Here is a 21981-nt window from a genome sequence, read left to right as displayed (position 1 = left end):
CTCCCCCTCTGGCTGCTTCCCCAACCGCTAGGGTTCCCTGTGGGCTGGTTCCCTCCTGGTTCAGATCTGGGACTGAAGATGGGGTTAGAGCCCAGGTGAAGGATTAAGCTCTCCTTGAGTTTGCATCCCAGTCTCCGCCCCCCCCCCCCCCCCCCCCCCCCCCCCCCCCCCCGCTCAGCCCAGCTTCCTTCTACCCCTCCCGACCACCACGACTGCCAGTCCTGTCATTCCAGCCATTCAGTCCTGAGGCGGGAGAGAAGGACCTACAGTGTGTAAATGTGGATGGCAGCTGGAGGTAGACCAGTGCGCTAACCTGGCATCATCCCTGAGAGAGCACTCTGGGGCTGGGCTGAGACCCACCCCATTCAGGAAGCCTCTGTCACCAGTAAGGGCTGCTCTGAGCACGCATCCTTGCTCAATTGGTGGACTGAAGCAAAGCTACTAGAAGCCAAGGCTCAGGGCTTCCTTACCGTTTGAGTTTGCCAACTTGGATCTGCCTCAGCCCCTGGGGATGGTCCTTGGGCATACAACAGCATGAGGATGAGACTGGCAGGCGGAGGAGCCCCGCCCTGACAGTGGTGCAGCAGTCCTGGGTGTTGCACTGGACAGGCACACAGGACCATTTCTCTAGCCAGCCCTTCAATTCCTCTAACAACATCCTTTCCCCTCCCCCGCCCGGCTCCCCCAATGACAGCAGTTTTCTGGGTAGCCCAGATCTACTTCAGGAATTTGTCAATGATGCTGACAAATTGTATACTCCTCCTGGAGCAATCTCAGGGCCGCTCTGAGAGCAGGAGGGTTGAGAAAACCTTGTCCTGGAGAAGGATTCCCTTTTCCTGCTCACACCTGCCAAAGTACCCAAACAGACCACTTTGTTATTCACGCCCTGACTCTATGGAGCCCCTAGGGAGGCTGCAAAGCTGATAAAGCCCCCCCCCCCAACCGTGGGCTTCCCTGGCATCAGACAAAAGGCGTGTCTCTGCGGGATGCTTACAGAAGTCTCTCTATTTTACAGAACAGACCTTTCTCAAAGACAAGGCGGGAATTCCTGACTCTAATTTCCCTGCCCCTATTGAGTAACTGGCCATTTAATCTTAATTTATGTTATTCCTTTTTTTTTTTTTAAGATTTATTTATTTATTTAGAGAGAGTGCGGTGGAGAGGGGCTGAGGGAGAGGGAGACAGAATCTTAAGCAGACTCTGCACTGAGCTTGGAACCAGACACGGGGCTTGATCCCACAAACTGAGACCACAATCTGAGGCGGAACCAAGAGTCGACTGCTTAACCCACTGCACCACTCAGGCGCCCTGATTTATTTCATTCTTTGTTATTTGTGGTTAAGGAGGGGACAACAGTTCTCTAAACAGGAAAATATGCTGGCTGTCGGAAGAAATAATTTTTGGTTTCCTGCTTTGTTTTTATTACTAAATTCCACCACTTGGGTCTTTGTTTTCTTCTTCCCCACCTCTTTTTTACCACTAAAAAGCATGTAACACCTACCTGGTTTAGGTTCTAAAATCAGTCACTTAGACTGTGTTTACCGCAGGTCTGATTGTGCTGTCTGTCCTCATCGAGCTAGGGCAGACACTCACTACAGGTAACCTGTTAGTCCAGTGAGCTGCTGAAGCCAAGAAGCCTGAAACTTTCCCTGCAGCCAGCTGAGCTGTCCCTGCCTTGAACTCTTTGATCCTAAACAACCACCACCACCACAATGACAACAGCGAAGTTCAACCGAGCTAATTATGTGTCCTCTGCCTGTGATGTTAGCTGGCTGTCCCTGACAGGCTGGATTTCCGGTTCTCCAGAGCTGGCCACAGAGAAAACAGAGTCAGTCCCTTGGCAGGAAGCTCCAGTGTCAGAGGGAACGGGGCTTCTTTTCTGCTGAAGCAGGAAAAACAAGGGAGAATGTGCAGAAATGCATCTGTAAGCCCCCTAACCTCACCGAAAGGTTACAGAGGCTCAAACAGTTCACAAGACAATTGGGTTCTTCTTTTTTTTTTTTTTTTTAAAGATTTTATTTATTTATTCATGAGAGACAGAGAGAGAGAGAGAGAGAGAGAGAGGCAGAGGGAGAAGCAGGCTCCCAAGGAGCAGGGAGCCTGATGCGGGACTCGATCCCAGGACCCTGGGATCATGACCTGAGCCGAAGGCAGACGCTTAACCATCTGAGCCACCCAGGCGCCCACAATTGGGTTCTTCTTAAACGTAAAGAGATGCTATAGGAGAAAAGCAGGATCAGCCAAGAGACAGAATTCAGAGTGGACCCCCTTACTCCCCACCTCCCTCTTCCCCTCCACCCCTAGCCAGGCTGTGTGATTTGTGGACATTTTCAGATTAAGATCTCCCAGATGTGAAAATGGTTACATCTATGAGGCAGATAACGTATCTGGCTGAAAATGTTTTCTTTTTTTTTTTTTTAAAGAATTTGGATTTTTTTAAAAAAGATATTATTTATTTGACAGAGAAAGAGACAGTGAGAGAGGGAACACAAGCAATGGGAGTGGGAGAGGGAGAAGCTGGCTTCCCCCGGAGCAGGGAGCCCGATGTGGAGCTCGATCCCAGGACCCTGGGATCATGACCTGAGCCGAAGGCAGATGCTTAATGACTGAGCCGCCGAGGTGCCCAGAAAATGTTATTTTCTGAAAGGAAGAGTTGTGATCTGCTTTGCGGTTCTGTATGACGAGCAGTAAAAATTTCCACCAATTTCCTGTGATTCAGGTAATGATAGAAAGGTTTTTAAGGCATCATTCTTCCAGCTATAAGTTTACCTTAAAGGGAGTGAAATTTAGGAAACTTCTAAAATATTTTCCAAAAACTTTCCTTCAAAACTTGAAAATTGAGGGCACCTGGGTGGCTCAGTTGGTTAAGCGACTGCCTTCGGCTCAGGTCATGATCCTGGAGTCCCGGGATCGAGTCCCACATCGGGCTCCCTGCTCAGCAGGGAGTCTGCTTCTCCCTCTGACCCTCTTCCCTCTCGCGCTCTCTATCTCTCATTCTTTCTCTCTCAAATAAATAAATAAAATCTTTAAAAAAAAAAACTTGAAAATTGAAAAAAAACAAGTTGTCAAAATATATTCTCCCCCTTTATATTTTGTCCTTTATAGTTCTTTAAATAAAATCTGGTTATTACAGGAGCAACGCAGTAACCACATAACTTATCTTGATATTCCCAAATAAGGTGATTGTAGACCTGTGAAGGAGACTGAAAACTAGTATTTGGCATAATTCAATTCCCACTACATTTTGTAGCTTCCTCAATCCCTGTAAATTCCAGATTTGTACTCCAAGGCAGCAAAATTTCCAAAAATATTCTGTTATCACAACTAAATAGAAACCCAGGACTGAATGAATAGAAGAAAAACAAAGGCTTTGATAAAGTCTACTGCCCCCCCTAAAAAAAAAGTAGAGATGGAGGGCAGTGGTCCTAGCCCAGATCCAACCCAAAGTGTGGGTGTGAGTTTCAGAAAAGGCAGTTTCTTCCCTGCCAGCATGGTCCTCTAAGCCCTGAGTGGTTCTGATGACTGGCAGGAAGGAGGGCTGCCTTGGACGAGGGGTGGGAAACTGGAAACTTGGCTAGTTGTTGAAAAGACAGGGGATGGATGACATGACAGGAAGACCAGTACAAAACTTATGAGCTCTAGGAATATTTCTCCCAGAACCTCATTTTCTTCCTTTGGAAATGGGATAAAAATACTTCACAGGGCAATCGGGATAAATAATATCTTAACGCACCTGTCCCATAGGAGGCAATTGGTCAATGACAACTCTTATGATGGACCCAAGAGCAATTCAATTCTGTCTTGGCCTTGGCCACAAGCTGCCCTAGGATCTTCCCTGTGAAAGCCCTACTTGCTACAGGGTAAGAGAAGGTTGTTAGTCTCAGAATATAAACATCCTCTGGGAAGTAACTCCATCTATTTTGTTGACTGACAATGGCTTTGCCCAGAGGCCAGGAAGAGACTGCTCAAAAATATACTGTTTGGGGGCACCTGGGTGGCTCAGTCATTTAAGCGCTTGCTTTCGGCTCAGGTCATGATCCTGGGGTCCTGGGATAGAGTCCCGCATGGGGGGAGGGGGGGTCTCTGCTCAGTGGGGAGTCTGCTTCTCTCTCTCACTCTCCCTCTGTGCTCTCTCTCTCAAATAAACAAATAAAATCTTAAAAAAAAATACACTGTTTGTAGAAGGTAGCTTAATCTCACTCAATAAATTTGCATACTGCAAGGAAACGGAGATCCTTTAATGGACACATGCTTTGAAAATGAAGCTCTTCTTAACCAAGGTGATCTGCAGCTATGGAGGGAACAGGGGACTGAGGGAAGAGCCCAGACTTTCGGGCAGTGCTATGACGTGTCAGGACACTGGGGTTATAGTCGCAATTCCAACACTAAGAATGATACCTTCTCTTTGTCTGGTGCTCTCCAGCTTCGAGAGACTTTAGGCATGTCTGGCCTGATTGGATCCTCCTCTGTGAGACATCAGGCCCAACGGTACCAGCCCCATTTTATAAGAAGAAGCAGTCCACAGAGTCAACAGATTCGCCGGAGATCACACAGAGGAATAGAGACAGAGTTAGAGCTCAGACTCAGATCATTTATCCTTCTTGCTCAGGACTCTGTTCACAAGGCCCTGCTTTTTTTTTCTCCCCTCAAATTTTTGCTTTATGGAACTAGCAAATTCCACGGTTCAACACCTGGGGATGGATTCTGTCTCCACCGACCCGTGTAACTTTGAACAAGTCACTTACACTATCTGAAACCCAGTTTCTTCCTTCAGTGGGGATGATGATGGTGGCCCTCAGAAATTATGAAAGCATGGAAGCAATGATACCCCTGAGGTTATTAGTAGGGTATGTAGCACGTGGCAAAGGCTAAAAAGCCGATCATTAATTTTACTCTTGTTGTTATTTATCCTTCCAGGCTTTGATTCTTTCCATGAAACTGGGAAGGCAGCCACGAAGGAGAAAAAAGAGGCTTGGATATGGCACGTGTCAGAAGAACTGTGCCCAAGCCCTGGCTTGGCTGCTTCTCAGCCAGGTGGCCATGGGCAGGCCACTTTACCATCTTGTCTCACTCTCTTTATCTCTGAAAAATGAGACTGATAATCTATACTTCCCGGAGTGTCTATGAGAATGGAATGAAAAATAAATCCCTGGAAGTACTCTGCCAAGGCAAGGCAATATGCAGGAGTGAGCAGAAATCCATCTACTGGAAACCTTCTCTCCCTCTTGTCCCATGTTTTGACAATGAAGTATGTTGCTGAAGAATCTTCTCTCTCATGAGAGTGGCGAAATACTTGGATCCATCTTCTATGACTCAGAGAAACTACCTTAAACAGAGGTAGAAGTTCAATTGCTAACTCTCCTGGGGCCATCTTCAGAATCCATGAGAGTTACCTAAGCATACCAAGCACTGCTTTGGGGCAAGGGGATAAGATGAAAAGGAAGAAGTGATAATTTAGCTGGACAAGAAAAATAAAGGTGGAATTTTCACTAGTTGGCACAGATCAGCTTTTTGAGGGCAACCCAACAAAGAAAAAGAAAAGCATCTGACACTGATCTGTGCTTGCCCAAGTTAAAAGCTTGGAGAATGACTAACGAGTACTGCAAATGAATCTTTACGGCAAGAGAAAATAACAGCCTGTGTTGGTTGGGAACACAGACAAGCCCTGGGGAGTGGGCTTATTTGATTTAGTGTCTGCCAAGATGCCTCAGAAACGTTAGCAGTTCTAGGAAGACACTCAGTTCTTAGTGGAACCATTGACTCGGGAAAACATGGCCCAGTGTCTTGCAAAACCATGACCTTATAGAAATATGTAGTTGATCCTTGAGTGAGATTTCTTACACAAAGCCAAAGCATAAAGGGGTTCAGGGGTGCCTGGGGGGCTCAGTCAGTTGAGCATCTGACTCTTGGTTTCGGCTCAGGTCATGATCTCATGGGTCATGGAATTGAGCCCGTGTCAGGCTCTGCAAGGGAGTCTGCTTGAAGATTCTCTCCCTCTGCTTTTCTCCCTTCTCTCTCTAAAATAAAATAAACCTTAAAAAAACAAAAGAAAAAGGTTGACTCCTTATTTCCAAGTAGAGGACTTTGAATCTTTTTTTGGGCTCTCCAGCAGGGTCTAGCCAAACCGTCACCCCTGCCTCTCAACATCACAACAGGAAAACAAACCAATTCTCCTTTTAATCTAGCAGTTATCTCTGCTTTATACAGCCTCCCTAAAGCAACAAAAGCTGGATTCAGTTCTACAAATGCCTCTGAGAAATTTATCATTTGACTCAGGCAGGAGCTGATTTATGGAGGGAAGTCTTGTTCAGTCACCCATACACATTTATCTTGTTATTTCTATGTTAATCCTAGGAGCATCACATTACTTGAAATGTGCCCTGTTGTCAGGATGCTCTTTGACTTGTAGCTGCCTCATCAGATGTAAGTTGTACATAGACTTCTTTTGCTCTGACCTGAGATTGGGAAAGTGCTGACATGACAACTCAACTTAACATGTGCTTCTTAAATATTAACTATGTGTGAGGAGGGGAAATCTTAGACCAAGAACAATGCATTCTAGGGTAACAAAACAAGAGATAAAATCTCTCCATAGAAAGGTATCCAGCACTGTGGCCGCAGCAGTGCACCTGAGAGGAAAAGATGCTGGAGCCACAGGAGAATGGCTTGATTGACCTACCAGATTATGAGCATGTAGAAGATGAAACTTTTCCTCTTTGTCCACCTCCAGCCTCTCCACAGAGAGAAAATGGTGAAGGAGCTGAACCTGATAGTCAGGGAGAGGAGCACCTGTTCCTGTACCTCCAAAGAGAAGAGTTAAATGGATGCTCAGAGATTAATTTCAGAGAGAGGGCTTCCAGCATTAAGGCATGTGTTTGATAAGGCAAAATTCAAAGGTAAAGGTCATGAGGCTGAAGACTTGAAAACGCTAATCAGACACATGGAGCATTGGGCACATAGGCTATTCCCTAAACTGCAATTCGAGGATTTTATTGACAGAGTTGAATAGCTGGGAAGTAAAAAGGAAGTTCAGACCTGTTTAAAACGAATTCGACTTGACCTGCCTATTTTACATGAAGATTTTATTAGCAATAATGATGACGAAGGAGAAAATCATGGCCACGATGTAACCGCTACCCAATCAGATTCCTTTTTGACAAACTCATTGGAAAGTGAGAATTTTGCTCCTGAGTCAGGTAGAAGCCTAACAGAAGAACAACAATAGAGAATTGAGAGAAATAAACAACTGGCCTTGGAAAGAAGGCAGGCAAAGCTACTGAGTAATAGTCAGTCCCTCAGAAATGACTTGTTAATAAATACACCCAGGGCACAGACCACTGAAGAGGTTAATACAGGTGAGGATCAAGAGGAGGAGTCATTAGATGGATTCAACAAAGACATTCTAGACCATCCAAATAATGCTGCTGCTGTCAATGCTGTAAGTGAGGAGGGGCAATTAAAAATAGAGAACACAAAAGCAGGGGGAGTGGGAGGGGGAGAAGCAGGCTGTCAAATAAATAAAGTCTTTAAAAAAATAGAGAACACACAACTGGACCAATCTTTTTAAAATGTACAGTAGTAACTTTATGCTTTATCCAGAAATGTTACTGAGGTTGGATAGTCTTCAACTAAGAGAAAATCCATTAACCTGCTATCCTCTAAGTTTTAGATTAGTATGTATTTTGTCTGCTTGGAGTGAAAATCCTTATAGTAAGACTTTCACAGATTCCGGTTTAAAATATGGTATTATTTATACTTGTTTCTTATTAACTTTAGTTGAGCCTATTTATTCTCTTTAGTGTTTATTTTTATATAGATATAACTTTATAAAAATGATTAGTAGTTACAAGCACCTTCTGCTGCTAGTGTGCTACTGAATGTCTTGTTTTCACTAAGTTGGGGGTTTTGAGATGTAAATATGTAATGAATATTAATGTCCTTTTTTAAAAAAGAAATAAAAATCTTATAAACTAAAAAAAAAAGTTATTCAGATTTCCTATGGCCTCTCCCTTTAAGTAGTTTTTGTTGTAATTAAAACCAAACAAAAAATCCACACATAAAATAAAGGAGTCTATTCAAAGGGCCATTACCAAACAACCATCAGAGGCAGGAGAATGTGAGAAGATCCTGGGCCCCTGTTTTTTCATCTATACTATAATCACAGAAATACCTCTCATGTTCTACCTTGCAAATATGGTCAGAAGATTAATGAAATGTTGTTAAAGGTATTTTCCATATGCATATACACACAGATACACAGATCTATGTATCAATATATAGGTATATAATATATAAATATATACTATAATACATAGATATATAATATCTATATGTTCAACATATATTAAAATTTCAGAGATATAAAAATGAACATGAAGATGACGACGACTTCCAAAAAGTAGACTGAATATCCTTTTCCATACGGAATGGGGTGAGTATGATAAAATGGAATACTAAGGTCTTTGTGCAGGCCAGTGCTTGCAAATTATTTCATTACACTTTAGAGCTGGAGGAACCTTCGGAGGCCATTCTAACTCAGCCTCAGACATCATGCTCTTATTCCACCTTAGCACCACCCTCCAACAGTTATCCAATCTCTGCTCAAACACGTCTGGGGAAATGGAGATCACTACTTCACCCTGTAGTTGCAGTGTATCACAGTGCAGATGGTCTCCAACTTAACCATGGTTTGACTTACGATTTTCCCAATTTAAGGTGGTACTAAAGCAATGCGCATTTAGTAGAAATCGTACCTTGAATTTTGAATTTTGATCTTTCCCTGGGCTAGGGATATATGGGATGAGCCTTTCTGGTGATGCTGAGCAGTGGCAAAGAGCCATTACGAGAGTGAATAACTAGTATACTTACAACCTTCTGTCCCCGGACAACCATGCTGTTTTCCCTTTCAGTACAGTATCCGATAAACTACAGGAGACAGTCAACACTTTATTATAAAACAGACTTTGTGTTAGATGATTTGGACTAACTGGAACCTCATGGAAGTGTTCTGAGCACATTTAAGGTAGACTAGCCTAAGTTATAATGTTCGGTAGGTTAGGTGTCCTAAATGCATTTTCAACTTACAACATTTTCAACTGACCATGGGTGCACCAGTGCGTGACCCCACTGTAAGTCAAGGAAGTTCCATACTAGTTAACTGAAAGCTTTTCTTTATGTTGTTATGTATGTCCCACTCTAACAGTGTCCATTGTACTGGTTCTATGTTTCAGAGTAACTCTGCCTCCTCCTACACAATGGATCTTTGATGTTAAACTTTCAGCAAATATTGACTTCTAATAAGGTATTGAAGGCTATAGATATTCAAAACACAGTAGGTGACTTTTAAAAGCATGATATTTGAATCATATTGTGGAGTATATTTAACATTCAAGCTTCCAAGGAAAATGGTATCTTACTCCTTTGGTAAGTACAAAGTAAGCAGACAGCCTTAAGGCCTATTTGGATGTTATTAATATCATTGCATAAAGAGAAACACTTGAAGGGCCTGTCTGTCCCACTTTAACTTCAACTTACATTCCAATTTCTTTGCCATTCTCTCCATGAGTATTTTTTTTAATGTCTTTTATTAAATTTTATTATGTTATGTTAATCACCATACAGGACATCATGATTCATTGTTTGCGTATAACACCCAGTGCTCCATGCAGAACGTGCTCTCTTTAATACCCATCACCAGGCTAACCCATCCCCCCACCCCTCCCCTCTAGAACTTTCAGTTTGTTTCTCAGAGTCCATAGTCTCTCATGGGTCATCTCCCCCTCCGATTTCCCCCCCTTCATTTTTCCCTTCCTGCTATCTTCTTCTTCTTCTTTTTTTTTTTTTAACATACAATGTATTATTTGTTTCAGAGGTACAGGTCTGTGATTCAACAGTCTTATGCAATTCACAGCGCCTACCATAGCACATACCCTCCCCAATGTCTATCACCAAATCTCCATGAATATTTAAACAAAACCAAACAACCAATGCTAATCAGGCGCAAAATTCATCTCTCAGATTTGCAGGCTTTAACTTTCAAAGTCTTGGGTGGTGAATACAATTGCAGTATTTGTAGCATCTCAGAGTAGCATCCTTCTAGTACTTCACTACTAGTACTTCACTACTCTTAACAGGATGAGGCTGCCCAGTCCCAGATGCCTGGTTTCAAAGAGCCAGGAAAGGGTAAAGAAAAAGATATCTGGAGACATGAGTAGGGAGCATCTTTCATTCCTTGATCCCAAGACCTGTGCTATAGACCATTCATCCTTTCCATTTCAAACGTAGCCAGTTATCAGATCTATTCTGGAAGGGAGGCTTTACTTGCCAATGTTCACATCCATAGAACACACAAATGCATAAAGATCTCTAGATCAAAGAGGGATATGTGGTGTAGTTAAGACTAGAGACTCTGAAGCCAGATTGGCTGGGATCACCTAACTTGTTGTGTGACCCTGGACGAGTTACTTAACTCTTTATACTTTACTTTCCTCATTTGTTAGATGGAGATAATAAAAAGAAAACTCACCGATTGCTTCTGATAGGCAATTTATGTATTTGCACTCAGTGATCTTCAGTCAAATCCAGTGTGGTGGTCATTTGCATTTGGAGGGACGAGTGTAATCCCACAGAGAAAACCATGCCTATGAATCAAGAGATCTGACTTCAAGTCTTCTACTAACTGTGACTCCCATGAATCACAGAAGACAGCACTTAGCACAGTATTCAGCTCTTTACAGTCTGACCCAACCTACTTTTCTCAGATACACTTGCTGTCCTTTCCTACTTCTTCCTTGTGTGTTTTGCCCATCAGGCTACTTGCAACTGCTCCAAATCTCAGGAACATGTGACTCACTGTAAGTTTCTGTGTGCTATTTTCTCTATAGAATCTCCTCCTTACTCTCTTCCCCTGCTTGTTCAATAACTGCCCTAAACCCCATCCATGACTCTATCACACCTCCACCAGACTTGTGTGTTTCTTGAGGGTAGACAATGGTCCCCTTTTTATGTTGGTGCCTTACATCATATCCAGCACATATCCAGCACATATGCAAGCAACAGCAGTTGGAAAACGATTGAGAGATTAAATGAATACATTTTAGGTAATTCTCTTAAGAATGATGATCACAATATGACTTGTTTCCACTTTAGAAAAATACGTCAGGGCATCTGTTTGAAAGCAAACTAATAATACAAGACATATTAACTAAAGACATGACATGAATGCAATACAGCCTTAGGTCATTCCTATTCCCTGTGAGGGCTGGCAATTATTTTATGTGTCTCTGAAAATGTCAGTGGAAATTCCTCCTTTAATGCAATCAAATAGGGGACGTTGTATAATGGCCCTATTCCTGGCCTCGTTCTTAAACATGTTATAAATCCCTGATGGCGTCTTGGTGTCAGCTGTGTCCTTGGTAGATTTTACTCCCTAGGTGGGAGAGAAGACGATCTGAGCCAACCACACATCTTTCATCTGGCTTTGGAAGGAGCACCGATTACCAGGCTACCTTGTTGACGTGTTGCCTCAAATGCTCCCTTGTTTGAGAAGAAGCCTTTCAGAAAGACTGGGCTCTCCTTTTCTACAGGCGGTAGAAAACTGAATGGAGCCTAGTGCTATAGAAGTTGGGCTCCTGGCAAAATATAGTTAAAAAAAAATCCTTTAGCTATCTAACATGTGGTTATGCTAGAGGGGACAGTGGCCGCAGGAGACGCTGTGCTCAGCGGGACATTCTGCTGAGTGTGTAACTAACAAGACCCATTGGATGGAAGAAAAGAAATGATGAACCAAGATTTCTTGAGTTCCTACCATGGCCAGGGTCATTCCATTGTATCTGAAATCATTACAAGGGGGCAGACAGCATCATGTCATCCCAAAACTTCAGATGCAACACGTTCGGCCCATTTGTGATCTGAAGTATTGTCTACCACTCATGGCATGAAAGGGAGCAGAAATCTACTAAGTGATGGTTCAGTGGCTAATAGCCAGATCTGATGGGGCTCAGCTTTGCTAAGAACTTGTCAAACATCTGTGTAAAGAGACCAATAATTCATAATGGAGCAGGAAAAGTGTTAGAGGGGCTACCTTACTTCTTGACTATGGTTTTCTAATAACAAAACTCCTTTTTTCATCTAGTGGACAAACATGGGAATTTTGAGTCTTTATCAAAAGCTCAGAATTGCTATGCTAAATATTTTGAGCAGGTAGTTGATCTTTTTCTTCTTGAACCTTTATTTTTGTTTGGTAACCTTGGGGTTACAATCAAGATTGAGAAAGTCAAGACTGATTTTTTTTTTTTTGAGGTTCATGAAGAGAACAACCCAGCTCTTATTTTTATTGGTGGTGATAAGAAAAATCAAGGGCAGGGACATATGTGTTTCTTAGAAACACTATTTCATGGGACAATGTTTTCATGGTATTTTAGGGAATACATTTCAAAGGCTAATTGTGTGAAACTTTTCTCTCAAAAGAAGATTATAATTTAACTTTGTTGTCTCACTTCTGGATTAGAAAAGAATCCTGTGTATAACACATACTTATGTATGATGATGAAATATTTAATAGCTATGCTTTGAATCTTATGGCTAGGATAGGCCTCTTTCCTGCAGGAGCAGCGTTTGTGATTTTCATCGTATGCTGCAAAAGTTTCCTATAGGATGCCTTGAGAGCCGTACCGAAGCCTCAGTCTGAGTTTCTGGGCTATTTAGTGTTATTCTTCAAAACTCTCACCTCACCAATCTTATTACCCCCAGAGAACAATGAAATATAGTTCCAGAGTCAAAAACTTTCCTGAGAGACATAAAGAACATACTCCTAAGGGAAAAAATACATATTTGTATGAGAGAGAAAAGATTTTTATTTTTATTTTTAGATTTTATTATTATTTTTAAAAGATTTTATTTATTTGTCAGAGAGAAGGAGAGCGCACAAGCAGGGGGACCAGCAGGCAGAGCGAGAGGGAGAAGCAGGCTCCCAGCTGAGCAAGGAGCCTGACACAGGACTCGATCCCAGGACCCTGGGATCATGACCTGAGCCGAAGGCAGATGCTTAACTGACTGAGCCACCCAGGCGTCTTAGTTCAGTATCAGCTAGTATCAGTATCACTTAGTTCAGTATCAGCCTAGTAAAAGTCAAAAGACTTTTAAACAATGTGGGTCACTTCCAAATTCCAAAGGCTAGACTCACCAGTCCTGCACATGACAATGGTAGAGGTAATTAGAAGACCTTGAATTCCCCAATGCAAGAGATCATGTCTTATGTAACTCTATATATCTACTTTCTAGTACAGTTCCTGAGACATCATAGGACCTCAGTAAGCATTTGTTGTCTTGGATTCAGATGCCACTCAGAGATGATAATGCCCCATCTTTGGAGACATACTGCCACCTTTCTTCCCCAGGATATTTGGTCATCGGTAAAAGGTTTTTTGTTGTTGTTGTTGAGATAGCACTTCAAAATGCTAAAGAATGATAGAAAGTTCATCACGTAAAGCAGAGAAAATGATAGTTGTTCACACAAACTTGGACTTGATTAAATGAGGAAGTTAGCCAAGATTCATGGGGGAAATGTGCAGAATGATAAACACTCTTAAAACTTAAAAGGACTTAAGAAGACGTTTTTTAGATTTCTGGAAAGGAGTACCTATTTTTGACTACTTATAAAGACATGGGGAGGAGAAAGGAAGAGAAGAAAAGGTCTGGACAATATACAAAAACCCAATACCTATGGTCAGTCTGTAGCCAGAAACTCGGGGAGAATGTCAGGACTAACATGACCCATGGCACTGGAAGGTGAATCCGAATTACTAACAAACATACGATTTCCTGCTGAAAACAAAACCAAAAGTTTGGCTTCAAAGAAGATGGGCAGATAGTTCAGACCCTTCCTGAAAACTGTTCAGCTACCCTTCTGCTGAATGCAGCCATCTTCAACCCAGCAGAGCATCTCTTCTATATTCATAGAAAAATCTCAACCTTTAGAAAACAGTGAATTGGGATATTACAAGAACAGGGAGTGGCACACCGGATCCTGGAACATATATCCAACAAGTAAAAATCCTGGAACATATATCCAGCAAGTGCAGGGGGGGACGGAGGAAGAGTCCTGGAAGGAAGGCATCTCAAAGATGACAAATTTTTGTGGTTCCTGTTTTGAGCATAGGAGAATAGGCGGTGGGGGAAGAGAAGATCTTATCTCAATACACAAAGCTGCACCAGTGGCATTCCTATTAGATGCTGATACTGAACTAGGACATGTCATTCTGCCCTCCAGCTGTGAACCAGAAATCTTATAGCCTGGTACATACTGAGCAGGTCCCAGAACACATTGCACATGCCATGTGTTCACAAATATTGGGTCTAAGTGGATTCAGTTTCATTCCTGGATGAGTAAGCATGAAAAACAAATAGCACAGACAGTGGGTAAAGAGTATAACAAGGAAACTGAAACTTCCTCCCAAAGACAATTTTAGAAAACTGTTTCTCATTCTCAGTTGATGTAGAAAAAAGATACCGTGAAAGTAGACAGGTAGCTGTTATGAGATAAAAGGCTGGGGAAGACAAGGAGAATGGAAGGGAAACCAAAAAATGAACATTATTAAGAATCGTATTAGTATGTCCACTGAAGGCAGTAAGAGGTGAGACTGACACTACAGGACACAGAATCAGACACTCCTTAAAATACAGAAGCCCTACGTTGTACTCCTTAAAAGGAAGCAATGAGATGAGATGCCAGATACATGAAGGGGAGCACACAATCAAATTAGGCTGATTTATACTCATGAAAAAGAGACCAGTGATCACAATGAGATAGTGCTATACGCCTACCGAGAGGTCAATAACTATGTACACAGAAACAGATAACCATGTAACTATCCAAGAATGCATTGTAAATATGATTTGCTGAATAGATAAAATAATTCACAAAGGAGAAGTAAAAGAACATGAAATATGTAACTGACAGTAACCTGAATAAAAAAATGTTAAAAAAAATCTCAAAAAATCTAAAAAATTCATGCAAGAAGTCTCATACATAATATTATTGTATGAGTCCATTTGTATTATATTCAGAACAAGCAAAACAAATCTAAAGTGATAGAAATCAAATCAGTGGTTGCTTCTGGGATTGGGATTACCCAGGAAGGGGTATGAGGAAATTCTGTGATGGGAATGTCCGCTATCTTGGTAGGGGATGTGGGTTACTCAGCTATATGAGTTTGGCAAAACTGATCAACTGTACACTTAGGGTCTTTGTATTTCATTGGATGTAAGTTACGTCTCTATAAAAAAAAGCATTCGAATTTTAAGAATGTATTTTTAAAAAGAAAATAAATAAAATGTAACTGAAGAAATATCCAAAATCACAAAAGAAGCTTTGAAAATGGAAAACTTCACAGTACCAATGGAGGGTCTGACTCTGAAAATTGACATGATTCAGCAAACGCTATGAAAATCAGAAAAAAACCTCACACCTAGATCCGTTATGACAAAATATCTGAATTGGAAAGTAAAACCTCTAAGTCCAGGAAAAAAAAAGATTACCAAGAAACAAAAATATGAATCATCTCAGATTTTTCCACCACATGACTAAGTGCAAAAGGCAAGAAAGATGGTGAGACAAGAATTTTATACACAGCAAAATCACTCTTTATGTCGAAAGACAACAGAAGTTTTTTTTAAGTAGATCAAAGGGTTCAAAAAAATACGATCTCCTTACTTTACTTACAATAACTCTTAAAGATACCCTTTAGCTGCCCAAGAGATTAATTAAAATGAGTCAAAAATAAGAAATTTATAGTGTAAATGGCCAATAACTAGGTACACAGAAACCACATAACCATGTAACTATCCAAGAACGTATTGTAAATATGATTACATTGCTGAACAGATAAAAAATTTTATCTATTGAGAGAGAAGGAAAATAATATAAAATGTGTGACTGACAGTAACCTGAATAAAAAAAATTAAATAATTCTTACAAATACTGAGGAAATGGTTGAAAGGAAGTAAAATAGATTAAATGTCTCATCTTTAATAGGGCTATTCGAGCATATCATTTCATTCTGAACTTGATTATAAAAGTAGATGGTCATTCACTGATATGACGAATTCTTAATCTCAGGAAACAAACTGAGGGTGGCTGGAGTGGTGGGGGGTGGGAGGGAGGGGGTGGCTGGGTGATAGACATTGGGGAGGGTGTGTGCTATGGTGAGCGCTGTGAATTGTGCAAGACTGTTGAATCACAGATCTGTACCTCTGAAACAAATAATGCAACATATGTTAAGAAAAAAGAAAAAGAAGATAGCAGGAGGGGAAGAATGAAGGGAAGTAAGTCAGAGGGGGAGATGAACCATGAGAGACGATGGACTCTGAAAAACAAACTGAGGGTTCTAGAGGGGAGGGGGGTGGGGGGATGGGTTAGCCTGGTGATGGGTATTAAAGAGGGCACATTCTGCGTGGAGCACTGGGTGTTATGCACAAACAATGAATCATGGAACACTACATCAAAAACTAATGATGTAATATATGATGATTAACATAACAATAAAAAATTTTAAAAAAAGTAGATGGTCATGTCTATGACTTTAGTAAGTATAAAATACAGGTGCAAGTGTTTTGGAAAACTTTAAGTGCAATCACTTGTAGAATAAAAAGAGGATGACTGTCTTCTAAATTATTGGAAAAAATAAAAGCAAAACCAAACCATAGTCCATGCGGCAACAGATTAAAAAAAAAAAAAAACAAGGCTGAACAAGAAAACTGAGAAAAGTAAGAGCAAATGAATATAATGTTGACTGTTGTTATTGGTGTTAATTTCCAAATGAGAGAAAAAGACTTCTGTGGTTAAATACAATTTAGAAATGTTGGGTTCAACTCAGTTTTCAGCTAGTTTCTTTATTGCAGATATCACACCATTAATTTATGAATATGAGTTATTAATCCTTGGGAGAGAGGATTTCATTTGTAGCATTTCCCGTGCTTGTTTTATTAGCTCTCATAGAAAACACTTTAAAAAAATGTTAAACAACAGGCATTCTTCTTAAAATTGATTCTAAGGATGTTCACTATTATCATTACTAATTAATAGAAGTTGTAATCAATGCTAGAAGACATCAAATAAAAATTGGATGCAACTATTGGAAGGAGGAAAATTACCATTAATAGACACCATGATTACAAACTCTTATAATCAACTAAAAATTCTTATAATCAATTAAGAGTTAAATAGTTAAATAAAAAGAAAATATATGTACATTAGTATTTTTCCTATAGTCCAGCAATATCAGAGAGAAGATATGGGAAAAAAGATCCATTCATAAGAAAAAAACTAAAATTATAAGATACATAAGAAAACCCTAACAAAAAAGAATAACCTATTTGAGTAAAACTATAACATTTTAACAAGAAATGTAAAAGAAAATTCAAGTACTGGGTAGATGTTCAATGCCTCTTGATGGGCTGACTCTATTAAAAAGATTGTCAGTTCTTTTGTAACTGATCTATAGGCTTAATGCATTATCCAGTTACCCCCATGGGAGACTGTGTGTTTGTATACACATGCATACACATACATACACATATATTTATACCCACACATATATATACATATGCTTTTCTAAGTTTTCAAACTCATTTAAGAGTTTACCCAGAACACACTGACAAGCGTAGATAAATTAATTCTGAAAGTGAAAAGTGATGAGAGGATACATGCCCTACCCGTTAAATGTTTCATAAAACTCAAAACCAGTACGGTGCTGGCCCCCAAACTGACTGACATATGACAATAAAACTAAATAAATTATTCTGCAGTGGACAATAGGATATACCTAAGAACTGAATATATAACAAAAGCCTTGTTTATCCAGGGAAAAGGGGTGAGTGATGTAGAACATTTCTTGCCCATCATCATTCTGCCTCCCCTGAACTATGGCAAACAGCAGCCTCCCCAGTGGTCTCCTGCTCACACCCTCCACCATCACTGCCTTCCGCCCGTGGCATGTACGCACTCCATGTTGTACACCCAGGGGACATTTAGCATTTAGGTCACTGAACACGAACCTTCGCACATACTGTTTATCTCTGCCCCAACCGACATCACCCTGTCTCTTCATTCTCAGCCAGAAAGTTGCTTCCTTCCAGAAGCCTTCTCTTAACTCAACGTCCAGATTAAGTGTCTCATGCCACCCTGTACTTCCTCTCAGAGAGCTCACAATGTGCCATATTACACTGGCCTGGCTTTTGTCTGTCTTTCTCATTAGACTATAAGCTCTGAGAAGGCAAAGCCATCCCTGTCTTGTTCTGTTTTACTCCCAGTATGTTGCTTCCTGACTGATACATACCACTCACTGAGCATCACTGAATAAACAGCTACAAAGGAATCACAAAGGAAAACACGGATAGCCTTCAAGCCATAAAAATCTATAAGTGTGTTTACCAAAAATACTTTACACAGAATTAAAAGACAAAGACAAAATTGGGTAAAAATATGTATAATAAATATTATAGAAAATAGATTAATATCCTTAAAATATAAAGAGTTCATTTTTTAAAAATTAAGACAATACTGAGAAACAAGTAGAAATCTTGATAATGGACATAATAGGTAATTCATAAAAGAAGACATATGAAGGGTGGTAAATGTATGAAAAAATAATTATGCCTGATAAAGAAATGGAAATTAATATTATTTTAGACTTATCAGATTGGCAAAATCAGTACATTCCTACGACGGAATGTTAGGACAGCTTCAAAAACATGTTTTCAGAAACATTTATAACTGATTATCATGTAACATTAAGTTTTAAAAAGAGGTTTTGAAAAATGAATATATAATATATTTCTATTTTTTTTTTTTTTTTTTTAGAAATGAGAGAGGAAAAAATTTGCCATATGTAAACAGTAATTTTTTTCCTAGGTGGTGGAATATGGGTGATATCAATTTTCTTTATTCCATTCTATAATGCCAGACAAAAGTAATTAAAATTTTAAGCCTATATAAAAATCCATTTTTCTAACCATTCACCGACTCCTCACCTACTCTACAATACAATGAACTGCAAACATTTGTATTCTTAGGCAAAATTACTTTCTTTTATTTCCTTAAAGTACTAAATAAAATTAAACTTTCTTAGAGTCCATTGATCTAAAAACAGTACTTCTCCTGGGGCAAATTTGATTGGCATCTGTTTCCTCATTATACTATAAGCTCTGCATGGGAAGAGACCATTCTGCTATTATTTCCCCAGCATTTGGCATAGTGTCTAAGTGGTTTGATATATTTGTATCCTGAATTTTGCAGAGTTACTCCCAACAATGATTATGATAAATTTTAATTTGAACTTTCGTGCAGTTCTTCTCTTGGGGCAAAGTCAAGAGGTAAGCAAATAAAAAAACCAAACCCTCAAAGACCAATAAGGTACTTAAGACCCACAGTTCAGAACTGACCAGACTTGGAGGATAAACCAACTAGTTGGCTTATTGCTGGAACTAATTTATGGAGATGGAAATACCAGGTAGACACTAGGGAAAATCAGGGCTGGTGAGTTCCTAAACAGAGGGTAATTAAATCTCTTTTTCATCCTATAAAGTATGTGCCTGAGATCCCAAGTATTAAAAGTCATGGAGGGTGTCAAACATTCATTTCCAAGCATTTCCCAAAGGAACGTCTTAACTGTGTGATAGTACAGAGGCTTGGGCCACCTTCCAGGCTATAATTTAAAAATCATACTAAGTGCATAGGCATTGACTCCTGCTTCTGACAATATTCTCCACAGTGTAGCCTGAGTGGGTTTTTTTTTTTTCTAGATTGTTTCATTTTGATTTTTTTGAAAAGAAGATGAAACATTGACTTTCAGCTATTTCTTCCGTAATTGAATGGTTTGGTATTTCCTTATAAAAAGACCAACAGGACATGCTATCCCTCATCTTCAAACACCCCAAAGGCTCCCTATTGCTTCCTGAGATCCTGTGTGGCCTGGCCTCTCTCATTCTCCAGCTTTTTCATATATTGTGTTTCTCTGAGGTTTTCCTATTCCCCCACACTGGGCATGCTCTCTCCTCCGTTGGTGGCTTGGTCTGTGCTCCTCCTTTTGTTGAGGAAACTCTTCCTTCCCATTTTGATCTTAGGTCAACCATTACTTTCTCACGGTTACTGTTTTAGTAAACAATGTACCTCCCCTTTGTTGTCCTTACCATACTTACAAACATACTTGAATTTGATTGGCTCTGTTTCCTCATTATACTATAAGCTCTACATGGGAAGAGACCATTCTGCTCACTATTATTTCCCCAGCACTTGGCATATTGTCAAAGTGGGTTTGATATGTTTGTATCATGAATTTTGCAGAGTTGCTCCCAATGATGATTTGATAAATTTTAATTTGAACTTTTGCACAGAACTCCCCCCATCCCCCAATGTGGGACTCGATCTCACGACCCTGAAATCATGACCTGAACTGAAATCAGGAGTCAGAAGCTTAACCAACTGAGCCACTCAGATGCCCCTGAACAGGACTTCTAATGACGACACAGTTCCTCTGTAACTGCTCTCATTAATCAGGTTAACTTTTCCCCCTGGGTCAGGAGGGGCAGAGGAGAGAATTCAATGCAAAGGTAGATCTTCCCAGATGAGCAGTGTAATCCTGGAGGGGCAGCAGGGCCCATTCCAGAGCTGTTCAGCCCACCGTGCTAAATTATGTCCCAAATTTTCTCCCCTCACAGAAGTGTGATGTATGTAAACTCTGCGTGGTTGGTTTCCATCACAGACAAACTCTTACCAGAGCTCTTCACTTTAAATTTCTACAGGATCATTCCCACGCAAAGCAGGATGTTAGTTTTGTTCTCACGCTTTCAACCCTCCAGAAAGCTTAACTGTGGTCCACAACTACGATTTAAAGGAATTAGGAGTGCATTAGTAGCCAGTTCAGAGTGTTTTGCAAGAGTCAATGTTTCTTTTTCATGTGGTCCATTGTGCTTTTCCAAAAATCCGCTGGGCTTTCTCAATTTCTTCCCTACTTTCACTTTTTTTTTTTTACTTTGTTTACTGCTTGCTGCAGTCAAAAGGTACAACTGGGCAGCTTTAGGAAGAGATGATGTGACCAAGCTGGAATACTCTGTTCTGGTCTGGTCATTACACTACAAGGACCCACAAAGCCCGAAGAGACTCAGTGATGGAGGCGTATAGTGATCAAGGAGATGAGGGAGAGGGGGTCACTGAAGGACAAACCATGAAGATTACAGCAATTCAGTCTGCAAAGATAAAAGTTATCACAGGATATGGTTAATATCAAGAGAGCTAGGGATAGGGTAAATAGACTTATTCCCAACACTGTAATTATGTAAAAATCTCTGCAACAGAAAGAGTTAAGGAAAGGGGAGAGGACTTACTACATTATCCATTAGACAGTTAAGAGACTTGTTATCTCAAGTCGTGTTTGTTGTCGAATACAAATATTGATAGAATAAACAAAGATTTTAAAATATTCACATATGATATGACAATATATTCATGATGTAATATTGTCTAAATATTAATAGATCACACAAAAATTTAGATACAGTCACATACGGTGTGACAACAGTTTCATAATGTATTATATAACATTAACTAAAATATTAATAGGTTAAACAAATTTAGTATAAATTAAATGTGTGTTATGACAGCAGATGGACACTGAGGTATTAAGAGTCCAGAACTAGGGTCAGTAAAATAAAGCTCATGGGCCAAATCTGACCCCTTGGCTATTTTGGATAATGAAGTTTTGTTGGAAAATGGCCACTCCAGGGGCGCCTGGGTGGCTCAGTTGGTTAAATGTCTGCCTTCAGCCCAGGTCGTGATCCCAGGGTCCTGGGATCCAGCCCCACATCAGGCTCTCTGCTCAGCGGGGAGCCTGATTCTCCCTCTCCCTCTGCCTGCCACTGCCCCTGTTTGTGCTCTCTCTCTCTGTCAAATAAATAAATAAAATCTTTTTTAAAAAAAGAAAATGG

At 40.3% G+C, this 21981-nt stretch overlaps 1 protein-coding gene and 1 pseudogene across 6 annotated transcripts in view; one reads left to right on the top strand and one right to left on the bottom strand.

The window, feature by feature from the left end:
* PRLR (prolactin receptor) overlaps positions 1-21981 on the bottom strand; it is a 172344-nt gene that overhangs the window by 132403 nt on the left and 17960 nt on the right. The gene's annotated exons all lie outside the window — the stretch shown is intronic.
* LOC113929138 lies at positions 6643-7567 on the top strand (annotated as a pseudogene).

Source organism: Zalophus californianus, chromosome 5 (assembly GCF_009762305.2).
Source record: "Zalophus californianus isolate mZalCal1 chromosome 5, mZalCal1.pri.v2, whole genome shotgun sequence".
NCBI classification, from domain to species: Eukaryota; Metazoa; Chordata; class Mammalia; order Carnivora; family Otariidae; genus Zalophus; species Zalophus californianus.
The sequence above is the reverse complement of the archived record's forward strand: the minus strand, read 5'-3'. Positions and strand labels throughout refer to the sequence as shown.